Below are 23,226 nucleotides of genomic sequence, written 5' to 3' on the forward strand. Positions count from 1 at the left end.
TACAATAGGTTAGAAGTCCCTTTATATCCAAATCCATTTTGGAAGATTTCGATTTTGAAATTGTGTCACGGAGCACTGCTTAGATATTACTATTAGCATTTTGACAAAGAACATTTGCACAATATTTACGCACTTCGTCGTACTGTTAGTTTTTGTGGTCCATTTTACAGCTAAATATAATCCAATGGTCATCCAAAATGCTAGAATTCATCCCTGTCCTCTCAGGCGTGTCGATTGGCTTCAAGGAAATTTTATTTATTTTTTTTTTTTATTTTTCTCTTTCTCTTTTTTCTGTTTTTGAAAAAATTATTATAAAAATTATTGCCATCTTTTTATGCGATTTTTTAGATTTTATTCTTTTATGCCAAGAGGGCATTCTGAATTGACAAAATTTGTCCAAATCCGTCCAGCCATTCTTGAGATTTAAGCATTCTAGCTAACATACCCTTCCTTTGAGTATACACATTTTATATATTTACTATCGGCATCTACGTAACGGTTAGAATTGACCTGTTTTTGATTTCGCCGGGATTAAAAATATTCGCGGTTTAATGGGAAATTTGACTTTTATTTAACACAAATGTTATGGTCTATTTCACCCACTAAATATTACCCGATAACCATCCAAATTGGAAGCTAACTTCCGCTTCGATTGGGTTATAATTGCGGCCTGTAGAGCAACTGCAAAATCAGGAAAATTTTTCAGTTGTTGGTCCATTTCAACCGATTATCTCGAAAAGCAATATGCTTCTATTCCGACCCTAGCCCCACCTCCTAAATTTCATAAATATTGAACCATAATTGCGACCTGTAGAGTGATTTCAAATTACCATGGACCGACGGACGGAAGATCCATACATACTTTCATATATGGGAAACCAATATTTCGAGGTGTTACATAATTTTTGGTCCAATTAAACTTATATTGCCCTCAACACATAGTGTTGTAGGGTATAACTATATGTAGGTGTTTTATATGGGCCGTCTTTAGAATTATTGTACCACTGAACCTAGTGGAAAGTAAAACATACCTAAAAATTAATGTTGCCAGCACTGCTGCTATCGTTAGGACTGAGCGACTACTTTATTTTGGTCGCTAATTTGCCGAAAATTTTCATTAATTACCGAAATTATAAGCATTTTAATTTACCGATTTTTGTCGGTAATTCAAAAACTGAGTTACAGAATCCCACTACAGCCAGCCCTACCCTGTTGCCTTGTAAATACACCTTGATAACAATGAACGATATGCATCAAATAATAATATCGCAAATCATATTCATGAAAATTCACATTAATTTATATTTTATTCAAAATTGCATTGCAACACCACAAACGAAATTAAAGAACGCCGAATTACAATCTGTTGGAGGGCTTTTAAGACACGCATTGCTTCTTCGTGACGTCGTCGTGACGCCTCTCAATTTTTAGCTTATTAAAATTTCATTTTCACTAATACCACCATTGGAAAATTGCCTTCGGAGAAACCATTTTGCTGCTGCCCAAGAATTGTCAAGCCCCATTCAGCGACATCTTATGCCATTACTTTCCATCTCATCCAGGCATTTAGTCATGCCTGATGACTTCAGGTGTCTCGGCACTCCGCCTATTCTTTTGACCATTTTAATGGAAACATCACGTTTTGTGTTTTTGCCTTTTTGTAGTTGGCCAAAAGCTTTCGAATGTCGTCTTTGACGTTTGCATGTTCGAAACAGAATGCTAAGAGGGGAAAAATAACTTATCAGGTATGTTTTGTTTGGCATTCGCATTTCAGTGGAACGGATTGCTTGTCACGTGTGAAGCCAAATCTTTTGTTCTATTTTTTTGACGACGGTGGAGGGATGTTTCATATCTAAGATTTGGCTTTAGAAAAATGTTTTTAGTCAGCATTTATGTAAGTAAACAATTTGTGAAGGGAGATATGCAAAGTAGAAGGGAAATGCGTGGTGGCTTAAAGAGGCTGTGTAAGATATTTTAATCTTAGAAACTTTAAATGGAATTTAAAGAGATTTAAATCGTGTCATACAATTTTGCACAAAAGTCGATCTTCATCTAATCCAAGAATTGTGATTAACCACCTACATTGCTAAAAAGAAGTTTTATAGGACATTAGAGATTAAACAGATTGTATTAGAGGTATGTGCAAAACTTTTATCCATGATCCTAATAATACTAATCAAAAAAAGTTTTTATTTTGATCAACTGATTTCATTTAAAGTGGATTACAAAGGCGTTCTGATTTTTTTAAAGAACAAACATATTCTGCTTAAATCACCTTTGTGACACTTTCAACCTTTATCATTAGCATAGCTGTAACATCATTTACAAACCAATAAACAACGTTGAGTTCCTTTTAAATCCATTTTCAAAATACCATAAGACGTTTTACAGGGATTTGGAATCTACAGCGAGTAACTAGTGCCAATTTTGAAACAATTCCGTTGAAAACTGTTGTTAAAGCCATAAAAATAGCGAATATCAGAAAGTACTGTGATATGGGGCCATATGAAAAAGTGAACAATGTTCTGCAAGCAGTAATAGATACAGATAAATACAGATTTATAAACAAATCCAAAATAATCCGAACAAAATATTCAAACATGTGGTTTAAATTGTCAAAATACCGAAAATGGAATATCCGGTACCATTTTATGGGGCTCATAGAAAAACCTACATCTATACAGGCAATGTCCCGTCGCAGGAAATAGACTGCGTTGCAAATCTTAAATGTTAAAAATCCGTTGAAAATTTTGCCTAAGTTATAAAATTAACGAATATAGAGAGGTACCGCTATATGGAGGCTATGGGATAACATGGACCTATGTGGAAAGTTATTTGCTACAGTGCTAGGTATAATTTAGGAACATCAAAAAATGCATATCAAACAATTTCCGTATCTGGCTGAAATTTTCGTATTCACGAATATTCGGGGGCTATACGAACTTAGCCTGCCTACTAGCAAAATACACATATGGAGACAATTGTAACTCACTTGGCGTCATTATTATAGACAGAAGGAAAAATGACAGATGTTGATAAGGAACAAATATAGTTTTTAGGGTCCAATATGATTATTCCGAGTATGTAGTATGGGTCAAGTGTGTTTTCATTTTTATACGCCGCTTTGGACCAAATCCGTTTCAGAATATTTGGAGTAAATCTAGGTATCTCCATCCGTCTGTCTTTATGACTAGTGCGCACGATAACTCTCGAAAAAATATCCGATTTGATCCGAACTTGGTGCATCTTAATATTTTTTTTCAAACCGAGATCGAGTTTGGAGATGGGCAATATCGATTCACTCCTTCTGGTACCTCCCCCACAATTTTCGGAATTTTCAAATAAAATATCTTGCTCCTTAGAAAGAGAAAGGATAATCCGATTTTGCCTCAACTTTGCAAGTCCCAATATGTTCATTTGTCCTAGATCAGGTGGACAATATCGGACCACTCCAGCAAGTACCTCCCCATAGAGGGAGTTATTTTATAAAGTAGATTACCTCTGTCCACTATATGTCGTACCTCACGCATATTTCAAATTTTCGGAAAATTATCAAATATCCTAAATAAAGTAAAGCCGATACAGTCCAAATCTGACGCGTTTTAATATGTATTTGAAACTCCCACTCCCTCGGAACCTCTTCAATTAAGGGTTAACAGTTTAAATATAACGCAAGTCGAAACATATTTTAATAGCCAAAGATTGGCTGAGGGTATGCAGCTGTCGGCATCACCGACTGATTCTATTTAACTTGTTTATGATATATTCTAGCACACATATTTAGGAGGGTCCTGGGAAACCCAATCTACAATATTTGGCCATTTTTAAAAAAGTTCGTTTTTTTTTTCAAAATTTGACCCCATTTATGTCATTTTTATACATCCATTACATTTTACAAGGCTTATTAGGATGTAACGTTTGCGTTTGTGAATCAATTTGATTTACTTTATCCTTTTAGGATACCAATGTCCATTCATCCTCTACTGACCACAATTATGTACGCCCTTGCTCTGTGGAATTTATTATTTTACATTTATAACATTTTTTTCTTTTGTGTTCCAACTGGTGAACAACCTCTCAAACTGATATGAACACACAATTTACATCACACACACACACGTACTCACACACACACACACACGGACGGACATGAAAAACTATGTGGAAATATGTAATTGGCAACATTTATTATAAAACCTCAAATGGGCGTTGACCCAATATTATAATAGTAATTGTTTAACATAATACTTGTTTATAATCGCCTTTTCCAGACTCATGTGTAAGTATGTGTGTGTGTGTGTTCATGTTTTGAAGAGGTAATACAAAACGTCGGGGCAAAATCTATAAATTTATGTGCATTTAAAACAATGCGGATATAAAGAAAACCACACGGATGCCCAACAAAAAGTCAAAGTCAGTCAGATAATGTAAATAAGTGTACAGATATAGCAAGTAAGTAAGGAAGAGATTTCATCCTACGCCTTTTAAACACATACTTCAAATGGGAACTTGCAAAAAACTGCATGTAAATACTGTTAGCAAGGAAGACCCACCGCTTTCTTAAACAATAATTATGCAGCGGAAACCAAACAGCACCTAGGACATTAAAATGGGAGGCTATAGCGGAAAAATTTACATACGTATGTAAAAGAAAAAAAAAACAGTAAGGAAAAGTCAAAAGTCAGGCGGGGCCGACAATATGATACCCTACAAACTATGCCTATTTTTTAGAGCTCCCACAACAAATGAATTTATTTGAAGTAGATCATACAACCTATCAACATTTGGCTTTAGAGCAGCTATAATTTGATTTCCGAAGGAACTTATATATGGAAATTCACTCCATTTAGGCTGATTATACCTATTATTTGCACAATAAACGTGAAATCGAATTTAGGATATATATGGGAGCTATACCCAAACCTTAGCCGATCCCGATAAAATTTGGCAAAACACATTTCCATGTTCTATAAGATAGTCAAATAATAGTACGAATATGTTGGACTGATATCGTCCATTTGGTGCAAAATTAACTCGAAATGGGTTGAAGATATATATATGGGAGCTATATCTAAATATGAACCCATTCTCACCAATTTCAATAGGACAGACCGACGGACAGACATGCATAATTGAGTCAGAAAGTGATTCTATGATGATCCTCAAAAGTAACTATGGGTCTATCTCGCTTCCTTTTCTATGTTACAAGCGAATGTACAAGGACATAATACCCACTATGTGGTGTTGAAATGTCTGCATCCTTGATTCATTAACATTTATGTTGTTTTTTATGACGATCAAGAATAAAAACGGGGGATAGTCTATCACACCAATTCCATAGCTTTTATGGATGTGAATGAGAATCGAATGAGAATGCTGAAAAATCAATCCAGAACTGACATATTCGGCAGCAAGACGAGGCTTGCTAATTTACGTAAACTTTTATCGTTCTTAAAACAAAAACCCTTTTTCTACATTTTCAGTAATCCAAGTTTTGTTTTGTAATTTTTTTGTGTAATAATCAAGGAGATTAAATGTCCGAGGAGAATTTTTTCAAATTAATCATATCTAAATACTGATAAATGAAATCGTACATCATGATCTAGGTACCTACCTTTTCTTTAAAAAAATTATATTTTTTAAAATTTTTGTTACTCGTATAAAAGATACTAAAAAATAAGTTATCTAGATTTTTACATAATTGGAAGTAGTTTGACGTACATCTGCCAGCGGCTATATACGCAGAATAGGGTTCTGTATTAACAAATTCTTATTCGATGTTGCCGGTTTTGGAAGTTGTAGCGTTCTTTGTTTTTAAACATACTAGGACATTTATTTTTATACCCTTAGCCATAGGCTACCGAGGGTATATAATTTGATAGGCTAAAATGTGCCTCATAAAAATAACGTTTTAGAACCTTGGTCTCTTGGGACCAAATTCATTTCAGGACATTGGGATTCGATCTAAGAGGTTTCCGTCCGTACGTCCGCTGTCTGTCTGTCTCTGTCTGCCTGGTGCGCACGATAAACTCTTGAAGGGAGTATCCGATTTGGGTCAAACTTGGTACATTGTAATGTTGTTGTCAAACCTAGATCGAGTTCGGCGATAGTCAACATCGACTCACTCCATTTGGTACCTCCTCCACAAAAGGTCAAAATTTTCAAAGAACATAATTTACCTCATAGAAAGAGATAATATCATTCCATTTTGCGCAAACTTTGCAATTCCCAATATTTTTGTTAGTGCTAGGTCAAGTGACAAAATTGACAATATAGGCTCACTCCATCAAGTTTCTCTGCAAAAAAGGGTCAACAATACGAATAATTAAAACTCTTATAAAATGTGGAATAAAAGTCCGATTGTTCAAAAATTTCGGCTCACTCCCTCTGGTACCTCCCCCAATACGGGTCAACATTTTGAATAGCAGTACAGCTCGTAAAACGCGAAATGATTATCAGATTCCATTTAGGCTTGAAATATCTATACATTTCTATCAACACAGGATATGTAGTGCAGATGACAGATATCGGCCCACTCCTTCTCGTGTCTCCCGCTATATATCTCATAATATGGATATGATTTACGACATGATTGTTATCGGTCCGCTAATATTGGTACCTGGTTTTTTCGAATGGGTAGAGAATAGCGTTATGAATAATTGGACATTAGTTTTATTTCATCACTATCGCTATTTTGCTGTCGAATACTTTATTTGATTTGAATTTGAAATAACAACGATTTTATGGTCCCAAAAAATATTTTTTTGTTAAAGAAAAATATCTGACAGTTTTATTTTGAACCACGGCGAACAGTTTGTCAGCTGCAGGAATGCCTTTGACGCTTAAATCGATAACATTTTTACTAAGTCGCCTTCCAGCTAGCCGGTTCATAGACCATGAGCTGAAGATTTGCCATTACACAAATCCACACATGTACATAAATATCAGTAAATTTATTATTATGTCACAAATGACAAATTAAAATAAACTGGATATTGAATGTGTAGTTCTAGTGTCATTCGACGCCATCTCTTCTTGTAAAGAAATTCATGAAGTAGTGTGTCACTAAACGTCACCGTTTAAATGCATATTTGCATTTCAAATATTTTGCAGTACATTGCCACAGCAGCCGTACAACTGGTGCCGGTTGCTGTGGTTTAAAATTCAAATTCAGTTTATAATAAGAGCCAGTTCACTCCTAGTCTCTTTGCTAGTCGAGGCAGGTCTCCTTGCTTTCTAGCTCTTGGTTTATCCGCTGTGCCGTTTTTAGATTCCGCTTCTGGTTTTATGCATTTACAACATGTTAGCTTCATTTTACTACGTTCACATAGTACACAGCATATGTGATTGCATGTGAGTTTGTGATTTATGCAATCGCAATATCAGAGTGTGTCGGCGTCCATACGGGACATTTGGGGAACCGTTTGTTATACATATGTATGTGTGCATGTAGGCGTGATTGTGTCTGAAGAAGTGCATGGCCATAACATATGCGAAATTATGAATTACATACAATATTAGGAGTTACTCCGAAGTTATTTCCATGTTCTCAACGTTCAGTGTCTGTGAGTTTGAGAGAGAGAGAAATAGAGGAAGAACCGTCTATGCTGAAACAAGTTGCCTCCGACTTAGACGATGTCAAATGTGTGGCGAAGATATTGTTCAGGGATGCGGAAATGCAAATTTGCTTGAATATGCTGGCGGCTATTTGCCAAAGAAGCCGCAGTTAGATTGCATTATAAATTTACGTTTTAATAAGTTTTCGGTAGAGACCATCGGTAGATGATAAGAACGATAGCAGAACATCCATACGTACATGCATACGAGTGTGTACATGTGTATGCCCAGCTGAAATCGGTTGAAATAAACTGCAACAACGTAGCTTTTTAAATCGTCATAAATACTGCATGTCGTAGTGGCCTGTGGGACAGTGAAACAATTTAAATTCTACCATTTGTTCATAGAAGAAGAAAGCTTAAAAAAAAACTCATATTTTTAGGGATTTGGCTTTAATAATTAAATATTTGCGAATTGAAAACCCATATACAGTAGTTGGATGGATTTATCCACACATCTGGGTGCGGAGTAGTCATGTTCAGTATATATCCGTTATTTTTTAAGCAGGTATTTGTAGAAAACTCTTTATATAAGGATTTTCAACAATGTTGTTGACCTTGTCGTGATATTTGACTGAAATTTGTAATTTTGAAACCATGAAGTTGCCCCGATTTTAAATATTTTGAAGACCCTACAGACATTTTTAGCTGAATGGAGTATATTCGATAGATAGATACAGTTTTTCTGTCAAAGCATTTGCACGTTTTTGTATGTAATTTTTTGTAATCTAAGCCAATTGTCCGACAGCTGTTCAAATTATTCTAGTGACAGCTCATTATACTGTTTACAAGCGTACGAAAGCATTTTGGTGAGAATTTTCCAGAAGAAAAGTTTTTCGTGATGGAATTAAAGCGTGATAGTGTGAGTTATTTATATTTGGCTAGAAAACAACAAGTAGCTATCGTTAGAGCCCTTCAGATTTAAATGTGAATAACTCTTTTGTGTCTCGTACCATCGCTCGTTACCGCGATACTGCTAGCGTCAAGCAAGTGGACGGAAGAAAACAGCAACATCAACAGAAATGGGCCGAAAAGTAAAGAAGCGTGGCTCGTGAGCTGAACATATCGCAATATTCCAGTGAAAATCCAAAAAGTGCACGAACTTACACCTCTACCGAAAGAAAATAGACTCAAAAGAAATAGAGAGTTGTTTCGCTTGGCCGAAAATGGTGAACTGCCGAATTTAGTTTTCTCCGACGGGAAAACATTCGTTGTCCAGCAATTTGTAAACATACAAAATGGTCCTGTTTACTTGCCAAAGAGCTCAACTGAAAATGTGCACATTCGGTTGACCACCAGAACTCAAGCGCAGGAATGGTGATGGTGTGGGCTACCATAACAGCCGATGGTCGCTCTCCGCTCGTATTAATCGACCGTGGCATCAGAAAACATGCCGAATATTATCTCGAAAATATTCTGGAGGGTGTAACTTTTATTTTGACACTTTTTTTCCAATATTTTTATATAATCGAAGATCGCGAAGAAAAAGTGGAACGCAGTAGATTTCTTACAATATTGAGTTCCCAATACAATTGCAATTGTTTTTCATCCAAAAACGGAAAAATGTCTTCTCCCAAAACTTGAAGCATGAACTTAAATTTCCACAGAATTTTAATTTTTTTTTTTTAAATTGTTTTGTTTATTATTCAAAAGTAATTAAAAATTACATTGCGAGACTACCAAAAGAAAAAAAATATATTTATGTGATTGCTATGCCCTACCTTAGTATTAATCTAAAACTCCAATTGAAAATAAATAAATAAGATTAAAATTGACCATATCACAAAAAGAAATATACGAGATGTATTTTAAAAAATCTCTGAATATTATGTTCTTTCAAATTTCAAACGCTAGTATTCAATGGCATTTTCTCTAAAATACAAATATGGAAAAATGCATAACTACTACCACTCCAAAAGGTCATATGTGGAATGATTGAGAATTTGAAAGTCCCACAAAATTGGCCTTATTTAATTTTCGTTTAATTTGTCATTTGTAATTGTTTTGCATTAATCTCGCTCCGCAGCATTTCTCATTACCAAGCCACACATGAATATTCTTTGAGGTTTCGTTTTGACATGGCCTCATAAGTGTAAAACTCTTGTAAATCTTTAACAATAATTTTTCATAATTAATTTAAATTTGCCCCATTACCAACCAAACTGACACCCATTCATTACAAGGCGGTTGTTTTTACGAACAAAGAATGACTCCAGTCTCCTTGCGGAAGTAGTGATTCGCAAACGAAATCGACGACAACAAAAACAAATGAAGATGAACGCAAACATGAAACAAAAAAAAACCGAACAGGAAAAAACACGCAGAAGGAAATAAAACAAATTATGAGATGTAATTAACAGCCATAAACAACAGACACGCCAAGTGTTTCAGCAACGAGAAGTGATTCCCCAACATCCTCATGCAGGAACGAACAAAAACAAGTGTACGAGGTATGGTTTGGGAAAAATAAGAAATTCTTTTGTAACTAGGAAATGGGAGGCGGAATGTTGGAATTCCGAGTGGAATAAAGTTCGTAGAACAAGTTCCAATAGGGTGAAGAGTTCTCAGGTCCGTTGTATGTGTAAAAATTGATTTTAGATTATTGTTATGAAGGTACTTATCCCTGCAAAAGTTTGGCAAATTCGCCGTGATCATTAAATCAGATTTCTTTCTTTCTTTTTGTTGTTTTACACTCAAATTTCTTAGATGAAGAAATATGTAAAGACGTGGTCTTAAAATGTATAAATGTTGAATGAACTATAAAATGCATTTGGAATTATTCTTTCCTAAGGTCTTCGAGTCGAAATACAATATATGATCAACATTTTTGAATACTACAACTTAATTTTGCTTTATATCATTTGTTATGGGCTATGAATTTTGGAATTATAAAATATAAAAAATGGAGTTCATGCGTATTTAGTGATAGTGTGTCAATCTAGTATGTACTTCACTTCGCCATTTCCTAGACGTATGAGTTATTTTATAAATTGCATATCACTCATACGCAGTAGATCTCAAAAGTTTGTTGTGGTGAATTGTTCACTATTGGGAAAAGGGATACTTAAATATATCTTTGATTTAATTAAATTTGTTTGCGTTAACACCGGACAACGCATTAATGTTTTCTTTTAATTTGATCTAATAACCCATTAAATAATACACAAATGTCTATATTAATTAAATTGAATTCTAATCTGCTTCAACTGCTTCACTTAGCAAAATATTTACTCAAAATAGATATTTTCACAATAAATAACAATTTTTTGAAACAAGAGTGCTTAACATAAATACCAACAGGTCATATTTTTTGTTAGATTAATAAATTGACTTCCTGAGAATTGCCCATAGCCCGGATGTAATATTAGTTGTGTCTTATGTCGAAAACAAAAGTTCAAAATGTTGCCACAGAAACCAACTTTTCATATTTCCCTACCTATTTCTTCTATACAACCCTCTTACAGTTACCGACAAACATGAAAGGAAAACAAATGTGTTATAAAAACAGAAAAAAAAACTTTATAACAAATTTGAAAATGATGCCAGTTCTGGGGAATATTCCCCACTAGAACGACATAGACAAGTGCAAAACCCTCCCAAATAAGATACAGGCTGATGATAAATAATTTGTTGTACAAGTATGTTTTATTACCATACACAAGTCGGTATTCTTGTGTGTACCTGGACAACAGGAAGCAGGACACAAATACACAGCAAATTCAGTCTTAAATAAATAAACACTTCACAGACTATGCGTTTCAATCTCATTCCTTACAAAGGCAACTTTCCCATTACACACACACTCACACTCAGAAAGTCGACGAAAAAAGAGCCCATCAGTTATACAGCAAATGATTTTCACATTTGTATGTTTTATTCAGAATTACACCGTTGGCATTCATGCTCGTCGGCCATCGCAGTTAGCCAACATTTGCAAATATGCTTCGTAATTGCAATTTGTCAGGTGATTAAAATCCCAATAATTGTTTTTGTGTCGGACGTGAAGCGTTCCGTCCGTTTGAACAATGTGTTGCCACTGGAATTGTTGCTGTCTGCCATAATGAGAGGTAATTACCAGAATTTCGGCCATTACTCGAACGACCAGTGTCCACTCATACACAAACACACTCGGTTGAATAAATATAAGTGCCAAATGTGCATCAAAATCACCTTCAGCCACTTTGGTAATATTGTTTTGAAAACAAAAGCATGCATTAAAGAGCATAAGCATTTGAGGAATTGTTTTGGATCCATTAAAATTTGATTGGGAGAATCTATGACAATATGACGACCGTAATTGTGTATGATTGGGACTAGTTACATATATTAGTAGGAGAATAAAAAGATTATCACAAAACTGACAAAGAAAGGATAACCCGTTTTGTTGAATTATATCTTAACATATAAAACGAATAAAGGGATGACAGATTTATCGACTGAAACTGGAATAGTGAAATACAACATGGGAGGGATGCTCAAAGAGGTTTCAAACTAGAAAAATACAAGAATTGCCAAAATGTACGAAACTTTATAACAGTGGTATAGAAAGATCGTTATGAACTAGAGACGTGAATGAAAAAATTGCGTGGCATACATACTTTGAAAATCTGAAAGTGTACGAATATACTGCTCAAAGTTTGGTAAGAATCGGGGAATTCGATTTTTGGTACAAAAAAGGAGAGATACAAAAATTACTTAATATTTATTGCTATGGCGAGCTAGAACTCTGAATTTTAATATATTAATATTTATATATATTTTTAATATAATTAAGAGGCAAAGTTCCTCAAAGTTATCAATTTCTATTTTTATTCCCTCCACCATACATAGTATGGATGGTATATTTAGTTTATCATTCTGTTTGTAACTCATCGACAAAATAATTATTAGACCCTACAAAGTATATATATTCTAGTTCAGCGTAAACTTCTAAGATACTATAGCCCTGTTCGTCCGTCTAACAGGGTAATCCCGCTAGCGTTGAAATTAATTAAGATAGGAAGATAACATTTTGTCTTTAGCCTGCAGGCAGGTCCGGTTCGAAGATGGGCTATATCGGTTTACGATATCGTATAGTCAACAGTACACACTATGCTATACACACAGTATAGTACACACTCAAATATTCAATAGTTTAGAAATACTGCACATGAAAGTAATTTCGGGTACCCCCTGAAACAGAATGGTATATATCCACGGTCCACGATATCGTATAGCCTATATATTCGGTATTTTGATGATTTACAGCCACATTTTTCAATGGATTGGTCTGGAATCCCTTAATGTCACGTTTTTAATAGGTACCTACAGCTCTGACAAAAAGTTGTATAAATAGGCCTACGATTGCATAAAGCCCCCATATAAAATTAACACCAGATATTCGATATTTTCATGATTTTGGTCAAATTTGCATTATGGAATTTATTGTAATTTTTTAAGTATAGGTAAATATATTATGTCAACTCTATGTTATGGTACCCTTCGATATTCCATATTTTGATAAATTTAGTCAGATATGGTATTCTGGTATCTTAATGGGTTTTTTCATTAGGCTTGGTAAACAACAATCATCTTGGAATAGTGAAATTTTCATTTTAAATGGATATCATACCAAAAATAGGTAAAGAGCAGCTAAATTCGAGCGGGCCGAACTTTTAATATCGTCCAACATTTGGAAGGAACTAGAAAGATTTCAAACAAAAAAAAAATCGTCGAATAATACGGCTCAAATGAAAACCGTTATATGGGGGGTCTACGAAGTCGTGGTCCTGCATAAGTAATTTTTTGTCATCGGCTGTAGTACCGTTTCCGAAGTTCAAATTCTATTTATTTTCATTTATTTTCATTTATTTATTTATATGTTGCAATGAAAAAGCCATTAGGCCAATAAGTATCACAACTATCAAAACTACAAAAGTGTACTCCAAAATAAAAAAAAACATCTTAAAAATATTACATAGTGTATCTTAAAGTAACCTAAGAAATCATATGTAAAATATGGACAAAAAGGCTCCCCAGCCAATGAAAATAAATTTAAGTCTATTGCTGGTAATAAAAAAAAACAATATTTAATCAAACGATACAGTATCGTCAATATCATTAAAAAAACAAATTGTTAACCTCCATTTGCCTCTACAAAGTTTTCAAACATGCGGCGAAAAACACCGCGGGAAAACGAGAATTGTCGTAGCTCAGCTGGAAGCTGATTCCAGATTCGTGCGGAACGAACTATGAAAGATCTTTCATATAGAGACGTAGAAAAATGAGGGAAAATTATTTGCGTATTCCTAGTAGACCGAGAGAACACTAGCCGATCTCGCTGAAAACCAGGAAGATTTAAACAGATACATTTATATAGAAATGAAACCACGCGTTGTTTAACAAAAGTAGAGAATGACACTCCTAAAAAGAGGACTGCATGCGCAGAAATATGGTCAAAACGACGCAAATTATAAACATATCTTACAATGATGTTAAAAAGTTTTTCTAATTTCATTAAATACTCATGTGTTGTACCAGAAATCACTTCAATACAGTAGGAAATTACCGAAAATAACATAGAATGAGCAAGATTTCTCTTTACAAATAAGGGCAAATAGAAATCAGTTGAGTGTAATTTTCGGAGCATATTTATAACTTTGGGGTACAGTGCATCAATATGCAAAGAAAAATCAAGCTTGGCATCAAGAACAACACCTAAACAATTTATGCGGTCAACAAAATCCACCGCTACACCATTAACCTGTATATTAATACCGCTATTCAGTCGGCAAGGTGAACCAAATGTCATTGCTTTTGTCTTAGAAACATTTACTACTAGATTATTATTTCTCAACCAACGTGAAATATTACCTAATGTTGTATTTATGGTATTCTCTAGTTGAAAGTCTGATTGACCTTTAAAAAATAAATGAATGTCGTCCGCATACATAAACGGATGACAGTCGCAATTAGTTAGAATGCTACTAATGTCATTGACATATAAAACAAAAAGAAGCGGACCTAAAATTGAACCTTGAGGTACCCCGCTGTAAATATTACGTAAGCTGGATGCCTCGCCATTATATGAAACATATTGAGAACGTCGAGATAAATATGAAGCAATTAATTTACAAGAATTACTGTCAAATGCATATAATGAGAACAGTTTCTCAATCAGCATTGAATGATCCACACAATCGAATGCTTTCGAAATATCCAGCGCAACAAGAACACCACTATCACGTCCATCAATTGTCTCTCTAATCAAGTCAGTTAAGTCTACTAAAAGTGAAGTAGTGCTGAGACCGCGCCTAAATCCATATTGATAATTAATCAAAAATTTATTGTCATCTATAAATGATTGAATCTGCAGCCTTATGAGATGTTCGGCAACTTTAGAAAGCGACGGTAGTATACTTATAGGTCTCAAATTCTCAATAGTGTTCCTTCCTTTATTTTTGGAAATAGGGAAAACCCTAGCAATTTTCCAGTCATTCGGGAAGGTCGATGTTGTAAACATTGTATTAAAAATATAGGTGAAATGTCTAGAAATATATGGATAGATTAATTTCAAAAATTTAATGGGTACTCCATCAACACCTACAGACTTCGATTTGACCTGCTGAAAGGCTTCAAATACATCTATCTCGAAAACACAATTAAAAGAAAATGTATGACATTGTCTATCAATATCTGGAAAATCAACAATAACATTGCCAACACCATTTTCTTGAGTAAAATATTCATTCAAAACATTAACATCAAAGTCAGTTGAGAGGTTGACGTCATTGTCAACGATACCACCGGCATGAAGTTGTCTCCAGAGATGAGTAGCATTTAGTCCATTGAAAATTTGTTCATAATATTTTTTACGTTCCTTTCTAAGAATAGACTTAGCTTTGTTTCTGAGGGTTCGATACACCGCCATATTTTGCAGCGTAGGAAATTTTAAATAATTTTTGTACGCCATATCACGCAAAGAGATCGCCAGTATTATAGATTTACATTTCAGCCACGGATCCAAGGAATGTACAACACGCTTTCTAACGATAGGAACATATGAAAAAAGATTAGCAATAAGCAACTGGAGACACGAAAGCTGTAAATTAATATCAGATGTACTATATAAACTACTAAAGTCAACATTGACGAGATAATCAAGCAGACCGTCCCAATTTATATCATTATAGTTCCGAAATTCAAAAAAATGTTCTGCTGATGTCAAATTTATATTAGTGATACCAAAAATTAAAGAATGGTGAGAAATAGAAGGACATTGGACTTGATCAGAGGAGATAAGAGAACAGAGGTGACTGCAGGCAAAAAAATCAATAAGAGAAACAGAATCAGTAGCAATATTAAAATGGGTAGGCAACGAGTTATGAGTAATTGATATACCAAGACGAAGACAAACATTCCTCATTTCAGACGATTTTGAAATGTCGAACAAGTTACAATTAAAGTCGCCAACAACAATTATAGATTCGTATCTGGACAAAATATCTTCATGTATCTCCTCAAAGTTATGAATATTACCATGTGGCAAATAAACAACACCAAAAAGGACTTTACTTAAACCAAAAATAAGTTCTATAAACAAAGACTCGCAAACTCCAGGATTTTCAGAGCGAAAAACCACCTTATACTTAATATTTTTTAAAATATAAATACCTACACCTCCTCCACGAGCGCTAGGTCGGTCATTGCGGACAAATGAGTAGCCCGGAATCGCAACAGTTTTCGACGAAACGTAAGGTTTCAACCAAGTCTCGGAAACAGCGAACAACCCAAAACCACTATCACAAATAAGATTTTTAAGCTCACAAAGGGTGGTATTATAAATGGACGGACGCAAACTATGACAATTTAGATGACCAATGGACATACAATTTGAATATTGACTCAATCTGTTTTTGAAAAAAGACGAATTACCAACAATAGGACCGAGGTTATTTGAAATCATTGGAAATAAAAATAAATATTATGCTGGGGAACTTAATTGAAACCGAAATTGAGATCAAAATGAGATTATATATTAAAATAATTATAAAACAAAAGAAAAATAGAAAGAAATCAAGGCAAAAAACATATTCAAAGAAAAAAAAAATAAGATAATGAAAACTAATTCAAAACAAGAATATTAATATAACATTTGACTCAGGAAGAATCCTTAAGAACTACTCATACATTAGTCTTATTTAAAACAAACTGCGTTAAAAAAATAGTTAAAATCATTAATATACCGAATATTTGGGGGTATTATTATATGTGGGCTATACGAAGACGTGGACCGACATGGCCCATTTACAAATTTTACATTCCCAAGGGCAAAACAGACATGTTTGCACATACATATAATGCAGTATTAACTTTAAAATTCCTAATTAAGCGTATAAGAGGTACAAAAAATGTATGAAATACATAATTTATTGGTTGTTGAAATTCGTCCCGTACGTTAAGGACATTTAACTCTTTATTTTCGGTGCCATAAGAAAAAATTGATTGCTTTTAAAAATAGTTAAATCTTAAATTTTTGATAATAAAATTTTAGGAAAATGCAGATGTGGAAAATTTAAATTTTAACACTACATGAAATGCAAGTTTTTCGGACGAAGTATATACCCCTTTGATATGGTTACTTTTGGTCTGAAAATTGATAAATAGTGCAAAAAAGTGCAGCATGAGCTCAATTGTGAGAAGTTACAATATGAATTTTTTTTTTTTTTTTTTTTTTTTTTTTTTTTTTTTTGTCTATATATATTTGTAAAGTAAAATACTTGCGAAATATTTCTTGTATTTTCTTACTTATTTGTGGATTCCAGACACAAACAATTTGACAGCAAGAAAATACTTGGACTAGAACGCCTTTGTGTGACCTCTTTAAACTGGCCTTGGTCCTTCAAGTAATTCAAGTTATTTGTCTTAGGATCTCATTAGTCTTAGACCTTTGTGTTTTCTTGTGGTCAAAACATTTTTTTTTCGGAGAAGCTCAGCAAAAACATAATACCCATGTTTCACAAACTTTACATTATAGAAACGTAACTATTTGTTATATAATCTTTTGGCAGCAAACAAGACACCACTGCCTATATACCTTGATGTTAACCCTACATTTGTCTATTACAGATAAAGCTCATGCTTTGATAGCTGAAAAGTAAGAAAAAAAAACATTTTCTTACCCACGATATTTCTTTCCGTTTTTCTTTATCTCCACTCGTTCTAATTAAGCATTTGTCCATCTGTTTATGCAGAACACTCCGACATACTTGCAAATTTACATATTAGCAATCAATTTCTTAAATCTACACTCCTCTTTTTGTTATTGTACAATTATTCTGGCTTTCATGTTTATTTTCATTATTAATTAGTTTGTCTATTGTGTTACAGATCTGGCTTTTCGTACTCTGCTGACGTTTTCACATCACCTGTCGGCAACATTTTAAATTAAATTAAAATCAATATCAAATATTGAGGTAAGTTTTAAGCAATCCATTTAATCGAATATGAAAAGCATATTTGCATATCGTTGTACCAACCGCATCAATATGTTCTTTTAGATTACTCTTTGCATTACTTACACATATGTATGTAACGAAGTGTGTGTCTATTATTAACCACTCGCCTTGGCCACATAAATGCATACATATGTGTATAAATACAAGAGGGTATGTGTGTTTGTACAAATGTTAAATTTGTCCCCAGCAAACATTTACATATGTTGCTTTTTATCTAAACATCGATCGAAATGTCCATTTGAGTCTGTGTTTCTGACACAATAAACCTAAAGATGGGATAGGAATTTCACTTATACTGATGTGAGTGTGTGTGTGTGTGTGTGTGTGTGTGTGTGTTTTCGGTATTTGATGATATGACAACAACCGATGTATATGTAAATACTGTCGCCTGTGTCGCCTAGAAAGCCACAGAAACATTACCCACATCAATAAATCAAAGTCAAAAGGGCACAAAACCAAATACCAACTTTTTGCCTATCCCTGTCCTTGCAATTCCTTGGCTCCCTTTTTACGATGCCATCACCGGCAGACAGGCAGACAGAAAGGCAGATACAGCGACAACATTAACGACAACACCTATCAGACGCACACGTACATACGCAGAGATACGAAAACAACTAACTACCGAGTATGCATGGATACAATGTCTTGCCTCTATGACTTCTTTAAATGAAACTTTTGTATCGTCTCTGTGAGTTTGTTATGCACAACACTCTCGAACTTCGCTCCAACCCGTGCCACTGAGTTTGCACTTCATACACCATTGCTTGCGAAGAGCCTGTTTACATACACACGTATGTGTATGTGTGTGTGTGTCGTAGTGTGATTGAAAGTGTGTTTACCGGTGCACACTAGGTCAAATGACCACTTTTTCTGGGCGAAAGTCGAATTTCGTAAGGGCGATTTTACACTGATCATTGATGCCACCATGTAGAGAATAGTCCAAAATAACATAAACTTCACTTTGTTTTTGTAAAATGTCAAACACCGTTTGACAGCAATCCATCAAAGTTACACATGTAACACGTTATTGAAAGACTGTTTGCGCAGCCTATTATTTTCTAAAGTTTCAAATGCTTGTTTTTCATCCAGTTGAAATAAATGACGGAAATTTTGAATTGGAAGACAAAATTATTAGTGAGTACTTATGTCCCAGGTATTAAAAAGTGTAGATATCGTTTATTTACAAAAATAAATGCTGACTTATTTACATAACCTCAAATTTGTTTTAGTGATTTTAAATTACGAGTTCATGTAAGCTTTACAAATTTCGGCGAATTTCGGCAGACAAAAAGTAAATAGAAATGATTCAATTAAGATGTAGTTAATTGATTCTACTTTACTATAAACCGCACCTTTTAGCGCTTTTCAAGAAAAATCGTTTTTTCTAGGTTACCATGCTATAACAAAATGAGAGTTGTTTGAAGTTTGACTGCATGAATGTTCGTAAAAGGACAAGCTTAGCAAGCTGTTGTCAACTTTGTCGTGAACAAAATTGGTGCTGACGATATTTCCGAAGATTCAATGAAATTCTGGAAAGAAAAAACGCGTTTGTTCTGCAAATCTTTAACATCAAAAAACGAAAAATATGGAAAAATATTGGGTAGAATGCTGACAAATTTAGATTGGAAAACTGTGTTTGGCTTACGGATAAAATTAATTTCGAAATTAAAAAGCAAACTGCAAAAGTCAATTCTTCGGCTGTTGGTCACCCAAAAGCTCAATTTTGCAACAAAAGTGAATATGGAAAAATAAAAGAAGCATTCGAGCTTTCAAACTCAATAAACAACGAAAGAAACTTACTAGTACGTGCAGCAGCAACATCGTTCTAAAAGAAAGTTTAGCATGCCCAACTAGGCCCTCAAAAATAAGAAAGATATGTGCTGAAACCAATACAAAGCCAATTTTATTTTCTGCAGATGAGACATTAGCTTTTTTTTTGGAAAATAATTTTACAAAGGACCAATATAATGCATTACGCCGCGAAAGTAGATTAAGAAACTGAAATTATAGTACTTTTCTCATTACTTACTCAAGATGGTGATTATGTGACTAATTTTAAGGAGGAGGGGGAGATGACTGCTGGTATTTTAAAATGCAGTTGTGGTAGAAAAAATCGGTTAATAACTAATGTCAAAAATCAAGCTGATTGCACAATGTATTCTAAAACCACTCGAGCACCTACATTTATCACTAGGACTATTTAAAAAATTGGCGGAAAAGTCTGGTTTATGTATGCTAAATCATGTATTTTTTGTTTAATTTACTTATTTTACACTTTCTTTAACGCTTGCATTCATTTTAGTTTGAAATAGTACAATATTTTAGTTGTAATTAATTTCGCACAGAAAAAGTGGTCATTTGACCTAGTGTGCGGTGGCGTGTTCATGTAAATAATGTTTGTGTTGCCTGCGTTCATTCGTTTGTTCCACATCATCGTTGTCTACTCTCACTGCCTCTCTCACTCCCATCTGTTGTTGTTGTTGCTGCATGTCTCTTAGCCGATGCTTCAACTTTTGTTGTAATAGTTTTGTTGGCTGGTGTGTTTGTGCTGTTGCATTAAAATCACTTGTGGCCCCATTTTCTCTTCGTCGCCACCCCCTCCCGCATAAGTGCTGGTACGCGTGGGTTCACATGAAAGTTTACGCTTTGATACTGTGTGTGCTGGTGTATCACAATCATTTCTGATATTCCATGCGGTACAATAACACACTTCAATAAAACGTGCCCGAGAGCTGACAATGGGGAATTCGAACGGACAATTGTTGGAGCTGCTACTGGCGCTTGTAGCTAGCTGTTGCTAGCATCTGATATTACTGTAGCCAGATAGGGAAAGCGAGCTGAGCAAAATAATTTGCAGCCTTGTTTGTTAGCCAATATTGATGTTGCCGTTGGTCTACTTTCGTTTCTTATCGAACGAAAATAGATTGTTTATGATTGACAGAACGGGCAAGCGTGTGAGCGTGCTGAGAGCAAATTAACTTGTGTCCACATGAAGGAAGCTTCAAACGTTTGGATGTTGCAGAAATTGGCTCGAATGAAAACTATTCGAAAATCTGCTTATGATTTTAGTGTAATGAGATTATATTGGGGTAATTAAATGCATTTTTGGAAATCACTTGTGTAAATATGGGTCGAATTGGAATTGACCAATTTTGGTGCACATAAAAGGCAATGTATTTGCTGTATTCTTTAGAGATATATATTTGGGTGCAAAAGACTGATCATAAACATAACCAAGTGGTAACCAGGAGCTCCAAGTACCGATTATATAGCGCCTATAGGAAAACCTGCATATGCATATATAAGCCCAAATAGAAAATTTATGTAAGGGTGAAACCGCGAAATTTCCGCCTAATAGGAATTACAGCGAAATTCAAGACGTAAAGCTTTATGGGCCTTTATAAAAAAATATCAAATACATGAAATCAGAAAAAAAATATATGGGAGCTATATAAAATCTTAGCCGATTTCTTTATAAACTGGTAACTTTTTTTTTGAGTTTTTGCTGCTCTCTTTGGCAGTCCATGTAAAAAAATTGCGAAATTCACTAATTGAAACTATTATTGGGAAATAAGATTTTGTTCGGTGTTAAATAACAATTACTATTCCTATTCAATCATGTTATTTACAGTAATAAAATTAATTAATAGTTCCATAAAGTGGATGTGCCTGATGCGGGATGGGAAAATAGCACTACCGCGTCGTTTTCTTATAATATTTATTTATTTATTTAGTCGTGCATACTAAAGTTGTGCCTATCTAGTCAGATCGAATGAACTAGTTCCTCATATGCATATCTCTGCGTATGAGTGATATAACATTTATGAAATAACTCATACGTTTAGGTACTGGTGTACCGAACTATGAACTAGATTAACACAACTCTGCATACAAACACTGAATTATATTCTATACATTTAAAAAACGGTTTCTTATGCATTCTATTAATATTCTTATTATTTAATAAGCTCAAATATATTTTATATAATGATCGAGAATGTTCTCCGACTTCTGACCATTGTTTCCATAAATTACCTAAAAAATATATCTTAAATGCGTTATATTTAAAACAAAATGTTTGTGTACGAAAGCCCTAAATGTTAAACAAAATAGTTGTTTGGCATGTGTAGAACACAGATACAGGCGCTCTCACATATATGGGCACAAAACCAACCAGATTTTCATCTAATCTAACCGTGATTGACAGTGAATGACCCAAAGACCTAAAATGACAAGAGCAGACACCACAGCCACAACAGAGACAAGAAGATGATGATAGAATTTTGCAAGGGTTTGTTGGTGGTGAGGGTTTCTGAGCTACGACATTATTTTTGTGAATTCAACCGCATAGTCAAAAATTAAATAAATATATAAAACTTCTATACATTCACGTACACAAACACACAAATTGTACATAAATATACATAAATAAAGAGTGCGGTCAAAAAAGTCTGCAGCAATTGTATGTTTGATGCCATAAATTAATTTCCCTGACTAAGGATTTGTCTCTAGCTTTTCAAATTGCAATTGCAAAGTCAAAAGAGCCAGACACAGTATTAAAAATACCTTACGATACACTAACAATCGATTAGTCAGCAACATTTTTGAAGTTTCAAAGAATATATTCTATAATTATTGATTAATACTTATTCGTTTCATGCAACAACATTCTCAACATACCTTTATCCTTTTTTAGTTATTTGGTAAAAATTGAATTAATAACTTGTCGTAAATTTGCCTATAAGCAATACAAAAATATATACGAATACATAGATTTCCTCACGTACATATAATTTCAGCATTACCTCCTATTTTCTTTTTTCAATTATTAAATTCCTATTATATGAATATTTTTCCAGTTTTTTTCCTAGACTATTTACCATAAGTCGAAGAAAGGCAAAATAAATTTATCGCAACGTAAAAGGTAAACTTGCTGCAAATCCATGTAAATAAGAGATAATAAAAATCAATGAAGTAGAAGTTTATTTACATTGTATTGACCCAGAACGCACAGCTCCAACCTCAAGTCTTGGGTGTTGCCAATGGTATGATTAGACCCCCACTCGGCTCAACAATCAAAATCTTGGTAAAAATATATAATACATATGTAT

General features: G+C 34.1%; 1 protein-coding gene across 1 annotated transcript in view; it reads left to right on the plus strand.

Annotated features, from left to right (window-relative positions):
* LOC101893062 (uncharacterized) overlaps positions 1-23,226 on the plus strand; it is a 149,149-nt gene that overhangs the window by 64,505 nt on the left and 61,418 nt on the right. Inside the window, exon 2 of the mRNA XM_005176853.4 lies at positions 17,985-18,070. The gene's annotated coding sequence lies outside the window, so the exon portion shown is untranslated. The remainder of the gene's footprint in view (positions 1-17,984; positions 18,071-23,226) is intronic.

The sequence above is a fragment of the Musca domestica genome, unplaced genomic scaffold (assembly GCF_030504385.1).
Source record: "Musca domestica strain aabys unplaced genomic scaffold, Musca_domestica.polishedcontigs.V.1.1 33, whole genome shotgun sequence".
In the NCBI taxonomy this organism is placed as follows: Eukaryota; Metazoa; Arthropoda; class Insecta; order Diptera; family Muscidae; genus Musca; species Musca domestica.